Here is an 8193-nt window from a genome sequence, read left to right on the forward strand (position 1 = left end):
GTCAGTAAATGGATGCAACTAAAGAACAGAATATTAAAAGCTGTTAGAAAGTAGTCCTTTTTAATGTATTTGGTATAAGGTCTCACTACACAGCTTGAATAGCACTGGGATTACAGGTTTGCACCACCATGCATGGTCTCAGTGGCCAGCTCAGCATGTCTGGGGGTGGCAGTGTAGCATGTGGTGCTGGGGATCAAACTCTAATCGCTGTGGTTGCCTAAGTAGGCACTTAGTCTGCTGAGCTATCTCGCTGCCCCTTAAAAGCTATGAGAGAGAAGAAACAGATCACCTATAATGAAAAACCCTTCAGTATCACAGCAAATTTTTTCAACACTGACCATCAAATCAAGAAGAGCTTGGAGTGAGACATTTTAGGTCCTGAAACAAAACAGCTTTCAACCCAGATTGATGTATCCTGTAAAACTATCTATCAAATTTAATGGAGAGATTAGATACTTTCAGGACAAAGAACAACAGAAGAAATTCATGACAACCAAACCAACCCTACAAGGAGTAGTGACAGATATTTTAGAAAGAGACAAAGATGACCACAACGTCAACAACAGAAGAGAATAACCAAGCAGAACAAGCAACTAAGCAAAGCAAGAAAGTTCACTACATACTCAATAAGGGAAAACTGCAAGATGAAGAGATAACAATTATAAATATAAATGTACCCAATGTAGGATAACCCTACTATAAAAGACAAATTTTAACAGACATGAAAAATCTAATAAGCATTAACATAATTGTACTGGGGGGAAGGAATTTTACACTCCATTGACAAAAAGGTATAAATCAACTATGCAAAAAAAAGCAAAGAAATAATAGAACTAAACCAAACTTGCGAAGAAATGGACTTAGTAGGCCTATACAGAGTGTTCCAGCCAACAATGACTGAATATACATTTTTCTCAGCTGCACATGGGACTTCTCCAAAATAGATCATTTGCTAGCACATAGAACATGATTAAATAATGCAAAGGAATCAAAGTTATCCCATGCATTTTATCTGACTGTAATGCAATGAAAGTGGAAATTATTGACAAAAGAAACAGCAAAAATTATATAAACACATGTAAACTAAATAATACCCTCATGAATAATTAATAGGTAATGGATGAAATTAAAGAGGAAATTAAATAATACTTACAATCCAATGAAAATACAGCTACAGCTTACTGGAACCTGCAGGATACAATGTGAGCTGTTTTAAGAGGGAAATTTACAGTAGTAATCTCACACATCAGGAAGACAGAATGAGCCCAAATAAATAATCTTATGCTGCACCCCAAATTCCTAGAAAAAGAAGAGCAAGTCAAGCCCAAAACCTAATGAAGGCAGGAAATTATAAATATCAGAGCAGAAATAAATGTAATGGAGATTAAGAAAACAACACAAAGAATCAATAAGTTCAAGAGTTGGCTCTTTGAAAGAATAAATAAAATTGATAAACACTTGTCCAATCTGATTAGTAAAAGGAAAGAAAAAATTCAAAATCATACAATGAGGGATGAAAACTGTGATATCACTATAGACTCTAGTAATTGAGAAGATTATCAATACTTATTTCCAAAATCTTTACTTTCACAGAGTGGAAAATATAGATGAAATGGACAAATTCCTAAATACATATGAACTACCAAAGCTAAATCAAGAAGATATAAAAATTCTGAATGATCCAATATCAGCCAATGAAATTGAAAATGTAATAAAAAACCTGCCATCAAAAAAAGCCCAGGTCCTGATGGATTCACAACTGAATTCTATAAGAAATTTAAGGAGGAATTAATGCCAATTCTTCTCAAACTCTTCAATGAAATTGAAAGGGAAGCAATTCTTCCAAAATCCTTCAGGGAGAAAAGTATTACTCTGATACCAAAAGCAGTGAAGAAAACTATAGGCAAAATGAGAACTATAGGCCAAAAAAGAGAACTATAGGCCAATCTCCCTAACGAACACAGATGCAAAAATCTTCAATAAAATATTAGCAAACAGAATACAGCAAATCATCAAGAAGATACACATTATGACCAACTGGGATTCATCTCAGAATGCAAGGTGGTTTAATATATGCAAAACCATAAATATAATATAGCACATCAACAGACAAAACTCACATGATCATCTCAATAGATGCAGAAAAAGATTTTGACAAAGTCCAACATTCATTCATGATAAAAACATTACAGAAAATCAGAATAGATGGTCTTTACCTCAATCTGATAAAAGACATCTATGACAAAACAACAGCCAACATTATACTTAATGAACAAAAACTGAAAACCTTCCCTTTAAAATCAGGAACAAAGCGAGGATGGTCACTGTCACCACTCCTGTTAAATATAGTTCTGGAAATATTAGCCAGAGCTACTAGAGATGAGAAAGAAATAAAAGGAATAATGATTGGAAATGAAGAAGTGAAATTATCATAATTTGCAGATGACATGATACTCTACAAAGAAGACACCAAAAACTCAACTAAGAGATTTGTAGATTTAATAACCAAATTCAGTAATGTAACAGGATGCAAAGTCAAACCTCAAAAAAAATAGCATTTCTATACACAAATGATGAACACACTGAAAGAAAAATTATGGAAGCCATGTCTTTCACAATAACATCCAAACAGCAAATACCTAGTAATCAATCTCTCAAAAGAAGTAAAAGATTTATACAATGACAATTATAGTACTCTGAAAAAAGAGATTGCAGAGAATTTCATAAAATGAAAATATATTCCTTGCTCCTGGATAGGAAGAACCAACATTGTGAAAATGACTCAGCCCCTTTATCTTTGACAAAAGGGTCAAACGTGTTCATTGGAATAAAGATGGCCTCTTTAATAAACAGTGCTGGAAATAGTGGCTTTCCATATGTCAAAGGGTTAAAATAGATCCATGCCCATCACCATGCATAAAACTACAGACAAAATGGATCAAAGATTTAAATATTAGAACAGAAACAATGAATCTTCTGAAAGGGAAAATAGGTAGAAACCTTAAGGACATAGGGGTAGGTAAAGAGTTCATGAACAAAAGACAAACTGCACAGGAAATACTTTAAAGAATCAGCAACTGGGACCTCATTTTTTAGAAAAATTTCTGCATGTCAAAAGAAATCACCAACAGAGTAAAAAAACAGAAACAAAAAACATGGAGCAGAAACAATTATAGCAGACTGTCCCTCAGACAAAGGACTCCTATCGTTTGTCTGAGCATATAAAGAATTAACAAATCAGGCCTCCAAAATTCAGATTTTCCTTTCTTCTTTCTTTCTTTCTTTCTTTCTTTCTTTCTTTCTTTCTTTCTTTCTTTCTTTCTTTCTTTCTTTTCTTTCTTTCTTTCTTCTTTTTTTTTTTTTTTTTGGTGGAACCAGGAATGGAACTCCGGCTTTTGTGCTTGTCAGGTAAGCATTTATTCTACTGAGCCATCTCACGGCCCAGGCCTCCAAAATTCAAAGACTCAATCCAAAACTGGGCATCTGAGATGAATACACACTTCACAAATGAAGAGATACAAATGTCAAATAAATATATGAAAAAAATGTTGAACACTATCAGCTATCCAAATTAAAACAACACTGAATTACCATCCTATGTCAAAAAGAATGGCTATAATCAAGAAGTCAGCCAATAACAAGTGCTGGAGAGACTGGGAAAAAAAGAACCCTTCTTGACTACTGGTGGGATGCAAGCTGGTACAACCATTATGGAAATCATTATGGAAATTCTTCAAAAAGCTAGTATTGGAGGTCCCATTCCAGCCAGCTATTCCCCTCCTAGATATTTTTTTCAAAAGAACTGAAATCATCATGCCACAGTGATATATGTGTACCCATATTTATAGCAGTGCAATTTGTCATATTTAAATCTTGGAAACAACAAAAATGCCTATCAACTGAGGAATGGATAAAAAATATATGGCATTTTTGCACAATAGAGTATTATTCAGCTATAAAAAAAGTTAAATTTGAGGCTTTTGTAGATAAATGGATACAACTAGAAACTATATTGGTAACTGAAATAAGTCAGACCCACATATGCAAACATCACATTATTATGCTAATATGATAACCTGAAAGAGTAATGAAAATCAAAAAGTTACAACAGATACTGTGAAAGGGAAAGAAATTATTCAATGGAAAGGAAAAACTGGACTGAGGAAAAGGACAAAAAAAAGAAGAAAAAATATGCTTAGGTATATGTGCAGAATAGTTTTGATAATTATATTGTTGATTTCTGCTGATCTTTTGAAAGGAACAGTTAAAACTTAAATTTTTTATACTCTGATTTTTTTCTCTCATCTTTTGAATTTGTTATAATTTCTTTGTAATTGTTTTTTTTCTTTAAATGAATTTTACATGCTTATATCCAGCAATCTGAACAACTAATTTGAAGATAGCATCATGCAATGCAGCAAACATTGTTGAATTGCTATTAGTTTAGTGAAATCTCGTGTCATTTCCAATGCTGTTGTTTTTTTCTATAACTATTTTGCATTGTTTAAAAAAAACTAGCATTAGATGTCCCATTTGACTCAGGTATCATCCTTTTGGGTATCTTCCTAGAAAAATTGAAAACTTTGTATGACAGTGATATATGTCTATTCGTGTTTATAGTAGCCCAATTTGTAAAGATGCTTCATAAAATTAAAAAGGCCTGCACAGCAGAAGAAGCAATCAAAATAATGAAGTGACAACCTGTAGAACAAGACTGACAATGTTTGCGAGCTATCTATCTGATAAGAGATTAGTGTACAGAAATTGTAAGAAAATCAAAACACTCAGTAACAAAAAACAAAACAGCAACAAAAACAACTCCACTGAAAATGGGCAAGAGGCCTAACTACACGTATCCCCAAAGAAGATGGGCAAATGAGCAAGAGGTAAGTAAAAGAAGCTCAGTATCAGTAGTTAAGGGGTGGGCTAATTAAAATCATGGTGACAAAAGCTAATTCATTTCCAGGAGAAGCCGGCACCGCCAGTCTAAAAGCGTGAGTAAAGCGGTGCTGCTGTTTCCCGGCCTAGTGGCCTCGGTCCACATAAACCAAAAATGAAGATCACTAGGCAGAAACACGTGAAGGAGCATCTTGGCTTCTTTTGGAACAATTTTGGTGTCTGGGAGCTGTACCAGATTCTGCTGGATGGCACTTTCTGTCCGGCGCTGCTGCGGGGCCGCATTCAGCTGCAGGAGCAACTGCTCCCTTACCTGATGGGGGAGACACAGCTGTGCACCACCAGATGTATGTTAAATGAATTAGAAACATTGAGAAAGGACTTATATGGGGCAAAAATAGTTGCACAGAAATGCCAAGTTCAAAACTGTCCCCATTTCAAGAATGCAGTGAGTGGATCCAACATTCCATGGTTGAAGAGGGAAACTCTCACTGTTATTTTGTGGCAACACAGGACCAGAATTTACCTATGAAGGTGAAGAAAAAGCCTGGAGTTCCTCTCCTGTTTATAATTCAGAACACTATGGTCTTGGACAAACCCTCACCCAAAACGATTGCCTTTGTTAAAGCCATAGAGTCAGAGCAGCTCGTTTCAGCGCATGAGAAAGAAAGTATAAAGCAACTCAAAGAGGAACAGGGTTTAATAAAAAATCCTGAGCAGAGAAAAAGAAAAAGACACAAGAAAATAAATGGCCCCAAACCTCTCAGTTGTTTGAAGAAAAAGAAAAAAGCACAAGACACGAAATCTCCTGCTTCTGAAAAGAAGAGAAAAATAAAAAGAGTAAGGAACAGATCCACCTCGGCGGTACCTTCTGAGAAGCAGAACCCTGAAGGATAGGGAGTGCTTTGGATCCTTCCAATGGCATTCAAGCTTGAGAAGTGGATTTGTTATTAAAACTGTAGCATATTTATGACAGAGTTTATGACTAAACTTATTTTTGTAAATGAATATTGACCTTTATACTTTTGTGTAAAATAAAAAGAATGGTTGGGTTTCTGAAAAAAAAAAAAAAAACATGGTGAGCAGAAGTGCCTATAATATAAAAGGTAGCAAATTTGTATAACATGTGGAGGAAAGGGAAAACTTGCAGCTGCAAATTAGTATAACCATTATGGAAATATTATAGGTCTTTAAAAATTAAATAGAACTGCTATCAGATCCAGCAATCCCACTAGTGAGTATATTTCCAATGGAAATGAAATGAGTATGTCAGACACATCTGCACAATGTTAAGCACTGTATATAATAGCCATGATGTGAAAATACCTTAAGTATACATCAGCTAATGAATAAAAAAGGTGGTACAATGCAATATGTAATGGAATACTATTCAGCCACAGAAAAGAATAAAATCGTGTTATGGGTAGCAGCATGGGTGGAACTGCAGTTGATAATGTTAAGTAAAATAAGCCTGGCAGAGAAAGACTGTACCACATGATCTCATTCAAAAGTAATCTAAAAACTTTGAGCTTGTAGAAGTTGAGAGTAGATTGATGGTAACCGGAGGCTAAAGAGAGCAGGAGTGAGGGTGGGAAGGAGAAGTTGATTGATGAGTATTAAGTTACAGTTAGACATGACTAAGAAGTTCTGGTGTGCTACTGAGCAGTACGGTGACTGTAGATATCAGTTACACACTGTGTATGTCTTTGGCTCATAGTTCTGGAATGAGTAGGCTTCTACTCTATGCAGAGACTGGGGATGAATGATGACAACTTTCAAGTTCTCTGAAATTTAAATTTATTTTTCTTATAATACTATGAAACCAAGAAGTATTATCAACTAAGTTGGGTTGGTTTTATTTTTTCCTCCCAAAATTCAAATGTCTACATTCAAATCTCCAAGATGATGGCACTAAGAAGTGAGGAGTTTGGGCTGGGGATGTAGCTCAGTGGCACAAGCACTTGCCTGACAAGTGCAAGGTTCTGAGTTTGAATCCCAGTACCAAAAAAATGAAGTAAAAAATATGTTGCAATTCTGAGAATTGCGTATTTTTCACTGAGATCAATTCTTTTATGAAAAGAGACCCTAGATATCCCTTTCCCCATTTCCTACCATGTGCAGAACTGACAAAGAGATAGCTACTTACCTGCCAGAAAGACAACAGACAGCAAAACCCCCCCTAGCTTAGAATTACAACTCACAGAGCAGTGAGAAATGAATTTCTGTTGTTTATGAATCCTCAGCAATTTTTGTTGTTGATAAATTCATTTTATAGCAGCCTAAATGGACTAAGACAAGGGATAGAGCTGCTATCATTACAAATGGAAGTAATAATGAAGTATATAGTTTTGAGAGGAATACACGAAAATGATGTAAGAAAAATGCTTGGTGAAATATCTGCCATGTAGATGTGTTCAGTAAATATTTTAAGGCTCATGGTAGTAATGAGAAAACTGCATGGCAAACCCCTTTGAACAGGGAATTTTGTGTGTGAAAAAGCAAATGAGAATGAGTTTGTGGAGGGAGAACCTGTTTAAAATAAGCACCTGAGAATCTTTCTCTTAACCTTCCCTAAACATTCATTAAAACCTTGAGAATAAACAAGAGCCTAAATTATCCTTACAGCAGAGTTAGTCATCACCAGTTTATTAAATGAAATTGATTTAAAACACTGATAACTTGTGGTCAGAGACTTATGGTAAGTCTCTGAGTTGACTTATTAGATTTTGTTTTCCATTGTAGGGACATGACTTGGGTCAGTCAATGTAAAAAAATGTCTAAAAGAATATGAGGGGGGTTGTGGGAACAGGGAAGTAAAACCCAACTTGAAATCTTCATCTAAATCTTTATGACAGAAAAAAGACCATATTGTCACTGTTCTCAAAAACAACAGTGGGGTTGGTTGGCAAAGGTAGAAAGATATGAGAAGGGAATTGAACCTTTAGATGCAAAATACACTCATATAAAGAATGAGGTGAGAGTCACTAAAAATGCAAAAGTCTGATGTTCCAGAATTTGCCAAGAAGTCAGTTGGACAGCCTTGGGGTGTTGTAATGGAGAGGGCAACTGGTGGTGCAAATAGAGTTGAGCCTACTGCTCTGGTTAGCCCTCATTTAACATATTTAATTTTATTATTTTTATAACAACAAACAATTGGAATAAATCATATTAAACTGTGAAATTTTCACTTATTTTTTAAACTCAGAAGAGACAGAACAAAGTCTGCCTCCCCACAGAGAAAACTTGACCATGGGATTCTCTGTTCCTTCCCTCTTCTTACTTTGTGCACTCTCCTCA

At 35.2% G+C, this 8193-nt stretch overlaps 1 pseudogene; it reads left to right on the plus strand.

The window, feature by feature from the left end:
* The first annotated feature begins 5053 nt into the window (after positions 1 to 5053).
* LOC101583190 lies at positions 5054 to 5793 on the plus strand (annotated as a pseudogene).
* The last annotated feature ends 2400 nt before the right edge of the window (positions 5794 to 8193 follow it).

Source organism: Octodon degus, unplaced genomic scaffold (assembly GCF_000260255.1).
Source record: "Octodon degus isolate 3935 unplaced genomic scaffold, OctDeg1.0 scaffold00135, whole genome shotgun sequence".
Classification (NCBI taxonomy): Eukaryota; Metazoa; Chordata; class Mammalia; order Rodentia; family Octodontidae; genus Octodon; species Octodon degus.